This window comes from Euphorbia lathyris, chromosome 1 (assembly GCF_963576675.1).
Source record: "Euphorbia lathyris chromosome 1, ddEupLath1.1, whole genome shotgun sequence".
Taxonomy (NCBI): Eukaryota; Viridiplantae; Streptophyta; class Magnoliopsida; order Malpighiales; family Euphorbiaceae; genus Euphorbia; species Euphorbia lathyris.
In genome coordinates, this window is record NC_088910.1 from 34,896,068 (window position 1) to 34,910,742 (window position 14,675).

The window sequence follows — 14,675 nt, forward strand, 5'->3', positions numbered from 1 at the left end:
ATACGCCCCGCGTAAATAATGATACGCCCCGCGTATTTGAGTAGATTTTCACTCCTTCCTCGTACCTGAAATACAATTCTTTGAGAGCCGAGTTAGCTTGACGTTTTATTTTCTAATATTAATCAAAAATAAGGAAAATTAACCAAAAGTAAGGAATTTATTTTTATTTTGTTATTTTATTAAAACACTCTATTTTTGTAATTAAACTTATTTCTTCTAAAATTAAACCGTAAATCACGCTAAAAGATAGGGACGAAACGCCCCTATCAGTTGGCAAGGGCAGTGTGAGACTAATTTGTGCAGGAGCAAGCCATGTTATTCAAAATGTATTCTGTCCTTGAGCTGCGGAATAATTTGCTCAGCATTGGACAACTTCAAGAAAAAGGCTTGGCATTTCTGATCAAGAACAATGAATGTCGCATCTATCATCCTTCTAAAGGCCTCATTTTTTGGAGTAAGATGACGGCTAACAAGATGTTCATCTTAATCTCAAACAGCAATGCAACAAAGGAACAATGTTTTCAAACCAATGCCCAAGAAGCTGCACATCTCTGGCACTGCAGATTTGGACACTTAAGCTACAACGACCTTCAAGCATTACAGAGCCACAACATGGTAAGAGGCTTACCAAGTCTTGGAGAGAGCACAGCTATGTGCACTGAATGTTTAAGGGGCAAGCAACATAGGGAAATCATACCAAAGAAAGCTATGTGGAGAGTAGCCGAGCCTTTGGAACTCATACATGCAGACATATGTGGTCCCATCTCTCCAATGTCTCACGGTCAAAAGAGGTATTTTATAAGCTTCATTGATGATTTCAGTAGGAAAGCCTAGGTTAGTTTGTTGTTTTCTGTCTGCACGTTGAAGAGAAATCCAAGAAGTTGCTTTGGGTTAATTTGGTCATAGATTTAGAATAGTAAGCTAATTAAAAAATAGATTTAGGAAGAGATGCAAATTCAATTGAATTTAGAGAGAGAAATTAACAAAGAGGAGAGATAGAAGATGAAGAAAGAAGAAAAAAAAATAAGAAATTAGGGAGAGATTTTTGGGGTTTGTTTGTGATAATTAGATAATAAGAAGGGTTAATTTATGAAATAAATAAATATAAGGACCAAATTAACTCTTTTCCCTTTGACTTTTAACACCGTTAATTAATTTGGTATGTGTTTGCTAGCGGAATGAACCTCAAGCTACCATTTTGTAAACTTTTAAACCACATGGATGTTGATCGAAAATAGGTGTAAACACAAGGTTTATTTTTGTAATTTTCCCTTTACTATATTCAAGCAATTTAGAAGTTGTGTTGAAAAGGAGTCTAGATTATCTGTGAAATGCTTGAGAACTGACCGTGGAGGAGAATTTACACCAAATGAGTTTAATGCTTTTTGTAGAGAAAATGGCATAAAAAGGCATCTCACCACAACTTACACGCCCAGCAAAACGGAGTTGCAGAGAGGAAAAACAGATCCGTTATGAACATGGTAAGAAGTCTGCTTATTGAGAAGGAGGTGCTAAGGACTTTCTGGCCCGAGGCAGTGAACTGGGCGTTCTATGTGCTCAACAGGTGCCCTACTTCAGCAGTGCAAGGCATCATACCAGAAGAAGCTTGGTCTGGAGTGAAACCATCAGTTGAGCATTTCAGGGTATTTGGGTGCATTGCCCATGTTCATGTCCCAAATGCTCAGTGAACTAAACTGGACAGTAAGAGCACAACATGTGTCTTACTTGTAGTCAGTACAGAGTCTAAGGGATATAGGCTATATGATCCCATTAGAAAGAAAATTACAGTGAGCAGGGACGTGATTTTTGAAGAAGATAAGAAATAGGATTGGGACAAGAGCCATTCCGAATTGGTTAAGTTGCAGCTTGAGTGGGAAGATAAGCAATCTGTTGGAGATGAAGTGCCTGCACTAGAGCTTGAGATTGAGGAAGCTGCAACTCCAACTGAGACAATAGCAACGACAGAGGAAGTTACTGCAGTTGAGAATTCAACAAGTGTTGTTGCTGGAAATTCTTCAAGGCCAGTAGCTGCAATTGAAAATGCTGAAAATACTGAGAATATGAGTCAAGGTCGCACCAGGAGAGCTCCAACATGGATGAAGGATTATGTTGTCAACTCCACTGGCGTCAGTCAAGATGATTTAGTCAACTCTACCCCGCTTGCTAGCTCTGATCCTTTGAGATTCGAGGAAGCTGTGTAGAATGCCAACTGGAAAAGGGCTATATGGATGATGAGATCAATTCAATTGAGAAGAATGGCACTTGGACTTTGGTTGATTTACCAAAGGAAACTGCAAGTATAGGAGTCAAATGGGTCTATAAGACAAAGCTAAATCAACATGGCAAGGTTGACAAGTACAAGGCCCGTTTAGTGGCAAAGGGATATGCTCAGCAATATGGAGTTGACTATGAAGAGGTGTATGCACCAGTGGCACGTATGGACACGATTCGAATGATCCTAGCTCTTCCTGCTCAAAGAAGTTGGGGCGTATTTCAACTAGATGTGAAGTCAGCCTTCTTGCAAGGAGAACTCATAGAGGAGGTATATGTTGACCAGCCAAAGGGCTATGAAAGGAAGCATGAGGAGGCTAAAGTTTACAAGCTCAAGAAAGCCTTGTACAAAATAAGAGGTACATACATGATAATACAAGCAGCTGATACTTTTTTTAATGAATCTCTGGTTCTAAACAACTTACATATTAGAAACAGAAAATACCTTCCATTAGAGTATGGAAATAACCAATTGATCAATGCTTCAAGATCATGGTCTTAACTGTTATTGCTATGGATCTTTACACCATTTTGTTTATTAAAACTCTACAAGGAAGGTTTGGATTTCCATAGGGGCAAGTTCAACAACTAGTGCTACTGGATCTACAGGTCCTCCCCTCACTACCGACACTTCTTCTTTTTCTTCGGTAGAGCCTTCTACTCTCCAAATTAGTCTCTTCTTCTCCATTTCTGCCCTTTCTTGGTTTGCAGATAAACTTATCTCTGTTACTTTCATTATCTGGTAGTCATAGATGATTCAAGCATTAATTACATAAGAAAGTCTAACTAGCTACTACCGAATCAAGCTATTATCGACAAATCATGTTTCTTATACCTTACTATTTGGGAACACCTTTTTCAATTCTACACTTGCCATGACTGACATATCCTTGTCCTCTCCAGTCTTGCAGTTAAAAGCATAACTCAGAACAAGGAAAACTTTTAAGATAAAAGTGGACTTGCTAAGAAACCAGAATCTAAAAGTAGAAAAGCACGAGATCAGAACACAATAATCGTTGCTTTGTATTGGCATATGTTATGTTAAATTGCATAGTAATTTGCCTTCTTTGAAATGCCTTGCTCATAAAAGAAAGTTTAAAGGAAGGACATATTCTTAGAATCTAGACCAAAAAAGAAGAAGAAGAATAATCCTTGATAAACATTTTAAAGCTGTTAGAAGAGCAAGATTATGGAGTAGATAAGAAACTGTAAACCTCATATAAGTGAGCCAACCGAATCAGAACCTTTCCATCATCTAATTCCTACACAGTTTTAGAAAAAGTATACTATTTTCAGCTTCAAAATGGATAATCAATGTATGTTTATCAAGGCTCATCTTCAAAACATACTATGTTCAAATACCACAGTAATTCTTTTAAAGCTGTTTCAACTAAAGCATAAAAGAGTACCCTACCACAAGGAAAGCATTGTGGCAATTCCAATATTGAAAACTCAATTGTTTTGTCTCTGGAAATCAATTTTGTTACTTTTCTTGTTTTCAGGGTAATTTATTCCTTCAAATTGTAATTGGAAAGCAGTTCCCAAGTGAAAAAATAACTAAAAAAATAACTCGGGGCAGTCTATTATCAAAATTATTTTTGCATCCAGTGAAAATTTAATGTTCCCCAGTAAAAGCAAACATGTTCTCTCATCAACCAAACACCTTATTTGTCTGTACTTTTTCTCTTGCTTTACCAACCAAATGAAATGACATGTGGCAGTAAAAAGATCTAGCAAGCGTAAAAAGGCACCTGAAGAGTTAGTATTGCAACATTATCTGGCAAAACATAGGAGGGATCCATTGCAGAAAAGGTTGTTACATGAGAGTTTGTCTAGTTGCCTCCATCCTGTCAAAGAGCACTATGCATGTAAGAGTTACTGATGAAGCACAAAAGCAACAGGATTTAAGAATGTTTCAATGTCGTTGATTCACCTGCTCTGCAAATGCAAGGAGGAAGGGAGAATATATTTCCTGACCATATGACCGACGCCACTTAGCACCCTCACTTAGGGGATCTACTCGTAAGTAGTAATTCCCCAAAATCTGAAAGATGTATGCAAATAAAGTAAGCTAAATCTCACAAAACAGGTATGCTAGACTTCAAATAACATGTCCTCGAATTCTAAAAATGTATATAATGATAGTATGTACTTAGGTACTTACTTGCAACCTTGTGCATTTATCAAGAATACAAACTGTTTCATTCAATGCTTCTCCAACTCCTCTGGAGTCATCGTGAACTAATCTCCTGTTGGGAAAAATAAAAGGTTAAAAAACCCAAGACTGTGCATAATATTCACCACCAAAACATATAAATAAAAATTAAATTGATTAAAAGGAAAGCACAAGCTGCGAAAAAGAAAGAACAAACCTGTGGAGCATTAGTTCCACTTGCCCATCCACGAGACTTGATCCGCCAAAAAAATCTCAAGCTTAATACAAGTAACTATCCTGGGAAGTCTATTTTCCATAAGCGTTCATATTCGCCCTTAAGATCAGCCCTCAGAGCTTCACACTTCTTACAATTGAATTTAGTATGGTTGTGCTCGCCGCACACCATCAAATTCCACATATCATGTTCTTGAGTGAAAATTAGTATCTTCGTACCGTTAACGTCTAGTACGTTATGTTCTATGTCCTTCAAATCCTCCTTCATGTGAAGATATGCGGATTTAACCAAAAAATCAACCACTCTAATGGAGTATCTAGGGGTCCAATTCAATACAAAGTTCAATTTCTTCGAAGCCATGAACTGCTTAACATCCCGCACCATCTTGGACAATTTATCGAACACCTCTCCCTTTCCAACTCTATTCGATTGGAAACGATCAAAAAGCTTAGTAAGTTGCTTGCAATCGCTCTTTGAAACTACATTTCTCACACTGTTCGGATACTTAGTGGCCAAAATTGTGGCAAAATGAACACCACCGACAAATGGAGTGTTTATATAGAAGGTCGGGATGAGAAGCAAGAGCTTTCCCGCTTTTTTGTTTTTTGAATGTAGGTCGTTTCCGCTTTCTTTATTTTCAGTAATTCAAAGGACATTTATAAACGAACCTACTTCTATTCCATAATGGCATCACTTTAAAGGTTCATTAAAGTCTACTTAGGACTTGTTTGGTTTACATGATGTTTGTTGTTGGAAAAAGTTGCTAGTCGAAAAAGCACTGATGCCCTACTTTTATAAAAAAGTTACTTTTGACGAGCCTTGACCGAGCCGAGCTTTGACCGAATCTGACCGAGCGTTGACCAAGCCGAGCTTTAATCAAGCTTCTAACGGACTTTAACCCGATTCATCATACATGCATAGATTAAGTAGCGTTGAAACATAAAAAAATTAACCCAAAAAATTAAGCCTCCTCCGGATTTGGAAGTTACTTAGGAAAATCGGATGCGAGAAGACATGGAACGTTCGAATACCTTATTTGTACACACAGATGCTTCCTTTATAAGTAGTACAAGAATGGATCAATAGGTGGGTCATTACACAAGGACGACATATATTATGGGTCCTTTGTGGCCAAAGTAGTCGAGATGACATGCTATCCAGAATTAAAGTTCCTTTAACACTAAAAGTATATGATATAATTCTGACATTTAGTATAATATTTCCAGGTTACAAAAAAAATCTCAACCTTAATACAAGTAACTATCCTGGGAAGTCTATTTTCCATAAGCGTTCATATTCGCTCTTAAGATCAGCCCTCAAAGCTTCACACTTCTTACAATTGAATTTAGTATGATTGTGCTCGCCGCACACCATCAAATTCCACATATCATGTTCTTGAGTGAAAATTAGTATCTATGTACCGTTAACGTCTACTACGTTATGTTCTATGTCCTTCAAATCCTCCTTCATGTGAAGATATGCAGATTTGACCAAAAAATCAACCACTCCAATGGAGTATCTAGGGGTCCAATTCAATACAAAGTTCAATTTCTTCGAAGCCATGAACTGCTTAACATCCCGCACCATCTTGGACAATTTATCGAACACCTCTCCCTTTCCAACTCTATTCGATTGGAAACGATCAAAAAGCTTAGTAAGTTGCTTGCAATCGTTCCTTGAAACTACATTTCTCACACTGTTCGGATACTTAGTGGCCAAAATTGTGGCAAAATGAACACCACTGACAAATGGAGTGTTTATATAGAAGGTCGGGATGAGAAGCAAGAGCTTTTCCGCTTTTTTGTTTTTTGAATGTAGGTCGTTTCCGCTTTCTTTATTTTCAGTAATTCAAAGGACATTTATAAATGAACCTACTTCTATTCCATAATGGCATCGCTTTAAAGGTTCATTAAAGTCTACTTAGGACTTGTTTGGTTTACATGATGTTTGCTGTTGAAAAAAGTTGCTAGTCGAAAAAGCACCGATTCACTACTTTTATAAAAAAGTTACTTTTGACGAGCTTTGACCGAGCCGAGCTTTGACCGAATCTGACCGAGCGTTGACCAAGCCGAGCTTTAATCAAGCTTCTAACGGACTTTAACCCGATTCATCATACATGCATAGATTAAGTAGCGTTGAAACATAAAAAAATTAACCCAAAAAATTAAGCCTCCTCCGGATTTGGCAGTTACTTTGGAAAATCGGATGCGAGAAGACATGAAACGTTCGAATACCTTATTTGTACACACAGATGCTTCCTTTATAAGTAGTACAGGAATGGATCAATAGGTGGGCCAGTACACAAGGACGACATATATTATGGGTCCTTTGTGGCCAAAGTAGCCGAGATGACATGCTATCCAAAATTAAAGTTCCTTTAACACTAAAAGTATATGATATAATTCTGACATTTAGTATAATATTTCCAGGTTACAAAAAAAATCTCAAGCTTAATACAAGTAACTATCCTAGGAAGTCTATTTGCCATAAGCGTTCATATTCGCTCTTAAGATCAGCCCTCAAAGCTTCACACTTCTTACAATTGAATTTAGTATGCTTGTGCTTGCCGCACACCATCAAATTCCAGATATCATGTTCTTGAATGAAAATTAGTATCTTCGTACCGTTAACGTCTAGTACGTTATGTTCTATGTCCTTCAAATCCTCCTTCATGTGAAGATATGCGGATTTGACCAAAAAATCAACCACTCTAATGGAGTATTTAGGGGTCCAATTCAATACAAAGTTCAATTTCTTCGAAGCCATGAACTGCTTAACATCCCGTACCATCTTGGACAATTTATCGAACACCTCTCCCTTTCCAACTCTATTCGATTGGAAACGATCAAAAAGCTTAGTAAGGTGCTTGCAATCGCTCATTGAAACTACATTTCTCACACTGTTCGGATACTTAGTGGCCAAAATTGTGGCAAAATGAACACCACCGACAAATGGAGTGTTTATATAGAAGGTCGGGATGAGAAGGAAGAGCTTTTCCGCTTTTTTGTTTTTTGAATGTAGGTCGTTTCCGCTTTCTTTATTTTCAGTAATTCAAAGGACATTTATAAACGAACCTACTTCTATTCCATAATGGCATCACTTTAAAGGTTCATTAAAGTCTACTTAGGACTTGTTTGGTTTACATGATGTTTGCTGTTGGAAAAAGTTGCTAGTCGAAAAAGCACCGATTCACTACTTTTATAAAAAAGTTACTTTTGACGAGCTTTGACCGAGCCGAGCTTTGACCGAATCTGACCGAGCGTTGACCAAGCCGAGCTTTAATCAAGCTTCTAACGGACTTTAACCCGATTCATCATACATGCATAGATTAAGTAGCGTTGAAACATAAAAAAATTAACCCAAAAAATTAAGCCTCCTCCGGATTTGGAAGTTACTTAGGAAAATCGGATGCGAGAAGACATGAAACGTTCGAATACCTTATTTGTACACACAGATGCTTCCTTTATAAGTAGTACAAGAATGGATCAATAGGTGGGTCATTACACAAGGACGACATATATTATGGGTCCTTTGTGGCCAAAGTAGTCGAGATGACATGCTATCCAGAATTAAAGTTCCTTTAACACTAAAAGTATATGATATAATTCTGACATTTAGTATAATATTTCCAGGTTACAAAAAAAATCTCAACCTTAATACAAGTAACTATCCTGGGAAGTCTATTTTCCATAAGCGTTCATATTCGCTCTTAAGATCAGCCCTCAAAGCTTCACACTTCTTACAATTGAATTTAGTATGATTGTGCTCGCCGCACACCATCAAATTCCACATATCATGTTCTTGAGTGAAAATTAGTATCTATGTACCGTTAACGTCTACTACGTTATGTTCTATGTCCTTCAAATCCTCCTTCATGTGAAGATATGCAGATTTGACCAAAAAATCAACCACTCCAATGGAGTATCTAGGGGTCCAATTCAATACAAAGTTCAATTTCTTCGAAGCCATGAACTGCTTAACATCCCGCACCATCTTGGACAATTTATCGAACACCTCTCCCTTTCCAACTCTATTCGATTGGAAACGATCAAAAAGCTTAGTAAGTTGCTTGCAATCGTTCCTTGAAACTACATTTCTCACACTGTTCGGATACTTAGTGGCCAAAATTGTGGCAAAATGAACACCACCGACAAATGGAGTGTTTATATAGAAGGTCGGGATGAGAAGCAAGAGCTTTTCCGCTTTTTTGTTTTTTGAATGTAGGTCGTTTCCGCTTTCTTTATTTTCAGTAATTCAAAGGACATTTATAAATGAACCTACTTCTATTCCATAATGGCATCGCTTTAAAGGTTCATTAAAGTCTACTTAGGACTTGTTTGGTTTACATGATGTTTGCTGTTGAAAAAAGTTGCTAGTCGAAAAAGCACCGATTCACTACTTTTATAAAAAAGTTACTTTTGACGAGCTTTGACCGAGCCGAGCTTTGACCGAATCTGACCGAGCGTTGACCAAGCCGAGCTTTAATCAAGCTTCTAACGGACTTTAACCCGATTCATCATACATGCATAGATTAAGTAGCGTTGAAACATAAAAAAATTAACCCAAAAAATTAAGCCTCCTCCGGATTTGGCAGTTACTTTGGAAAATCGGATGCGAGAAGACATGAAACGTTCGAATACCTTATTTGTACACACAGATGCTTCCTTTATAAGTAGTACAGGAATGGATCAATAGGTGGGCCAGTACACAAGGACGACATATATTATGGGTCCTTTGTGGCCAAAGTAGCCGAGATGACATGCTATCCAAAATTAAAGTTCCTTTAACACTAAAAGTATATGATATAATTCTGACATTTAGTATAATATTTCCAGGTTACAAAAAAAATCTCAACCTTAATACAAGTAACTATCCTGGGAAGTCTATTTTCCATAAGCGTTCATATTCGCTCTTAAGATCAGCCCTCAAAGCTTCACACTTCTTACAATTGAATTTAGTATGATTGTGCTCGCCGCACACCATCAAATTCCACATATCATGTTCTTGAGTGAAAATTAGTATCTATGTACCGTTAACGTCTACTACGTTATGTTCTATGTCCTTCAAATCCTCCTTCATGTGAAGATATGCAGATTTGACCAAAAAATCAACCACTCCAATGGAGTATCTAGGGGTCCAATTCAATACAAAGTTCAATTTCTTCGAAGCCATGAACTGCTTAACATCCCGCACCATCTTGGACAATTTATCGAACACCTCTCCCTTTCCAACTCTATTCGATTGGAAACGATCAAAAAGCTTAGTAAGTTGCTTGCAATCGTTCCTTGAAACTACATTTCTCACACTGTTCGGATACTTAGTGGCCAAAATTGTGGCAAAATGAACACCACTGACAAATGGAGTGTTTATATAGAAGGTCGGGATGAGAAGCAAGAGCTTTTCCGCTTTTTTGTTTTTTGAATGTAGGTCGTTTCCGCTTTCTTTATTTTCAGTAATTCAAAGGACATTTATAAATGAACCTACTTCTATTCCATAATGGCATCGCTTTAAAGGTTCATTAAAGTCTACTTAGGACTTGTTTGGTTTACATGATGTTTGCTGTTGAAAAAAGTTGCTAGTCGAAAAAGCACCGATTCACTACTTTTATAAAAAAGTTACTTTTGACGAGCTTTGACCGAGCCGAGCTTTGACCGAATCTGACCGAGCGTTGACCAAGCCGAGCTTTAATCAAGCTTCTAACGGACTTTAACCCGATTCATCATACATGCATAGATTAAGTAGCGTTGAAACATAAAAAAATTAACCCAAAAAATTAAGCCTCCTCCGGATTTGGCAGTTACTTTGGAAAATCGGATGCGAGAAGACATGAAACGTTCGAATACCTTATTTGTACACACAGATGCTTCCTTTATAAGTAGTACAGGAATGGATCAATAGGTGGGCCAGTACACAAGGACGACATATATTATGGGTCCTTTGTGGCCAAAGTAGCCGAGATGACATGCTATCCAAAATTAAAGTTCCTTTAACACTAAAAGTATATGATATAATTCTGACATTTAGTATAATATTTCCAGGTTACAAAAAAAATCTCAAGCTTAATACAAGTAACTATCCTAGGAAGTCTATTTGCCATAAGCGTTCATATTCGCTCTTAAGATCAGCCCTCAAAGCTTCACACTTCTTACAATTGAATTTAGTATGCTTGTGCTTGCCGCACACCATCAAATTCCAGATATCATGTTCTTGAATGAAAATTAGTATCTTCGTACCGTTAACGTCTAGTACGTTATGTTCTATGTCCTTCAAATCCTCCTTCATGTGAAGATATGCGGATTTGACCAAAAAATCAACCACTCTAATGGAGTATTTAGGGGTCCAATTCAATACAAAGTTCAATTTCTTCGAAGCCATGAACTGCTTAACATCCCGTACCATCTTGGACAATTTATCGAACACCTCTCCCTTTCCAACTCTATTCGATTGGAAACGATCAAAAAGCTTAGTAAGGTGCTTGCAATCGCTCATTGAAACTACATTTCTCACACTGTTCGGATACTTAGTGGCCAAAATTGTGGCAAAATGAACACCACCGACAAATGGAGTGTTTATATAGAAGGTCGGGATGAGAAGGAAGAGCTTTTCCGCTTTTTTGTTTTTTGAATGTAGGTCGTTTCCGCTTTCTTTATTTTCAGTAATTCAAAGGACATTTATAAACGAACCTACTTCTATTCCATAATGGCATCACTTTAAAGGTTCATTAAAGTCTACTTAGGACTTGTTTGTTTTACATGATGTTTGCTGTTGGAAAAAGTTGCTAGTCGAAAAAGCACCGATTCACTACTTTTATAAAAAAGTTACTTTTGACGAGCTTTGACCGAGCCGAGCTTTGACCGAATCTGACCGAGCGTTGACCAAGCCGAGCTTTAATCAAGCTTCTAACGGACTTTAACCCGATTCATCATACATGCATAGATTAAGTAGCGTTGAAACATAAAAAAATTAACCCAAAAAATTAAGCCTCCTCCGGATTTGGAAGTTACTTAGGAAAATCGGATGCGAGAAGACATGGAACGTTCGAATACCTTATTTGTACACACAGATGCTTCCTTTATAAGTAGTACAAGAATGGATCAATAGGTGGGTCATTACACAAGGACGACATATATTATGGGTCCTTTGTGGCCAAAGTAGTCGAGATGACATGCTATCCAGAATTAAAGTTCCTTTAACACTAAAAGTATATGATATAATTCTGACATTTAGTATAATATTTCCAGGTTACAAAAAAAATCTCAACCTTAATACAAGTAACTATCCTGGGAAGTCTATTTTCCATAAGCGTTCATATTCGCTCTTAAGATCAGCCCTCAAAGCTTCACACTTCTTACAATTGAATTTAGTATGATTGTGCTCGCCGCACACCATCAAATTCCACATATCATGTTCTTGAGTGAAAATTAGTATCTATGTACCGTTAACGTCTACTACGTTATGTTCTATGTCCTTCAAATCCTCCTTCATGTGAAGATATGCAGATTTGACCAAAAAATCAACCACTCCAATGGAGTATCTAGGGGTCCAATTCAATACAAAGTTCAATTTCTTCGAAGCCATGAACTGCTTAACATCCCGCACCATCTTGGACAATTTATCGAACACCTCTCCCTTTCCAACTCTATTCGATTGGAAACGATCAAAAAGCTTAGTAAGTTGCTTGCAATCGTTCCTTGAAACTACATTTCTCACACTGTTCGGATACTTAGTGGCCAAAATTGTGGCAAAATGAACACCACCGACAAATGGAGTGTTTATATAGAAGGTCGGGATGAGAAGCAAGAGCTTTTCCGCTTTTTTGTTTTTTGAATGTAGGTCGTTTCCGCTTTCTTTATTTTCAGTAATTCAAAGGACATTTATAAATGAACCTACTTCTATTCCATAATGGCATCGCTTTAAAGGTTCATTAAAGTCTACTTAGGACTTGTTTGGTTTACATGATGTTTGCTGTTGAAAAAAGTTGCTAGTCGAAAAAGCACCGATTCACTACTTTTATAAAAAAGTTACTTTTGACGAGCTTTGACCGAGCCGAGCTTTGACCGAATCTGACCGAGCGTTGACCAAGCCGAGCTTTAATCAAGCTTCTAACGGACTTTAACCCGATTCATCATACATGCATAGATTAAGTAGCGTTGAAACATAAAAAAATTAACCCAAAAAATTAAGCCTCCTCCGGATTTGGCAGTTACTTTGGAAAATCGGATGCGAGAAGACATGAAACGTTCGAATACCTTATTTGTACACACAGATGCTTCCTTTATAAGTAGTACAGGAATGGATCAATAGGTGGGCCAGTACACAAGGACGACATATATTATGGGTCCTTTGTGGCCAAAGTAGCCGAGATGACATGCTATCCAAAATTAAAGTTCCTTTAACACTAAAAGTATATGATATAATTCTGACATTTAGTATAATATTTCCAGGTTACAAAAAAAATCTCAAGCTTAATACAAGTAACTATCCTAGGAAGTCTATTTGCCATAAGCGTTCATATTCGCTCTTAAGATCAGCCCTCAAAGCTTCACACTTCTTACAATTGAATTTAGTATGCTTGTGCTTGCCGCACACCATCAAATTCCAGATATCATGTTCTTGAATGAAAATTAGTATCTTCGTACCGTTAACGTCTAGTACGTTATGTTCTATGTCCTTCAAATCCTCCTTCATGTGAAGATATGCGGATTTGACCAAAAAATCAACCACTCTAATGGAGTATTTAGGGGTCCAATTCAATACAAAGTTCAATTTCTTCGAAGCCATGAACTGCTTAACATCCCGTACCATCTTGGACAATTTATCGAACACCTCTCCCTTTCCAACTCTATTCCATTGGAAACGATCAAAAAGCTTAGTAAGGTGCTTGCAATCGCTCATTGAAACTACATTTCTCACACTGTTCGGATACTTAGTGGCCAAAATTGTGGCAAAATGAACACCACCGACAAATGGAGTGTTTATATAGAAGGTCGGGATGAGAAGGAAGAGCTTTTCCGCTTTTTTGTTTTTTGAATGTAGGTCGTTTCCGCTTTCTTTATTTTCAGTAATTCAAAGGACATTTATAAACGAACCTACTTCTATTCCATAATGGCATCACTTTAAAGGTTCATTAAAGTCTACTTAGGACTTGTTTGGTTTACATGATGTTTGCTGTTGGAAAAAGTTGCTAGTCGAAAAAGCACCGATTCACTACTTTTATAAAAAAGTTACTTTTGACGAGCTTTGACCGAGCCGAGCTTTGACCGAATCTGACCGAGCGTTGACCAAGCCGAGCTTTAATCAAGCTTCTAACGGACTTTAACCCGATTCATCATACATGCATAGATTAAGTAGCGTTGAAACATAAAAAAATTAACCCAAAAAATTAAGCCTCCTCCGGATTTGGAAGTTACTTAGGAAAATCGGATGCGAGAAGACATGGAACGTTCGAATACCTTATTTGTACACACAGATGCTTCCTTTATAAGTAGTACAAGAAAGGATCAATAGGTGGGTCATTACACAAGGACGACATATATTATGGGTCCTTTGTGGCCAAAGTAGTCGAGATGACATGCTATCCAGAATTAAAGTTCCTTTAACACTAAAAGTATATGATATAATTCTGACATTTAGTATAATATTTCCAGGTTACAAAAAAAATCTCAACCTTAATACAAGTAACTATCCTGGGAAGTCTATTTTCCATAAGCGTTCATATTCGCTCTTAAGATCAGCCCTCAAAGCTTCACACTTCTTACAATTGAATTTAGTATGATTGTGCTCGCCGCACACCATCAAATTCCACATATCATGTTCTTGAGTGAAAATTAGTATCTATGTACCGTTAACGTCTACTACGTTATGTTCTATGTCCTTTAAATCCTCCTTCATGTGAAGATATGCAGATTTGACCAAAAAATCAACCACTCCAATGGAGTATCTAGGGGTCCAATTCAATACAAAGTTCAATTTCTTCGAAGCCATGAACTGCTTAACATCCCGCACCATCTTGGA

The 14,675-nt window shown here is 37.4% G+C and overlaps 1 long non-coding RNA gene across 1 annotated transcript; it reads right to left on the reverse strand.

Moving 5' to 3' along the window:
* Positions 1-3,485: 3,485 nt before the first annotated feature.
* Positions 3,486-4,321, reverse strand: LOC136229618 (uncharacterized). Its single transcript, XR_010689185.1, has 3 exons — positions 4,205-4,321; positions 4,023-4,118; positions 3,486-3,533 (listed from the first exon to the last, which is right to left on the reverse strand). It is a non-coding gene; the product is annotated as an uncharacterized lncRNA (long non-coding RNA).
* Between the last annotated feature and the right edge of the window lie 10,354 nt (positions 4,322-14,675).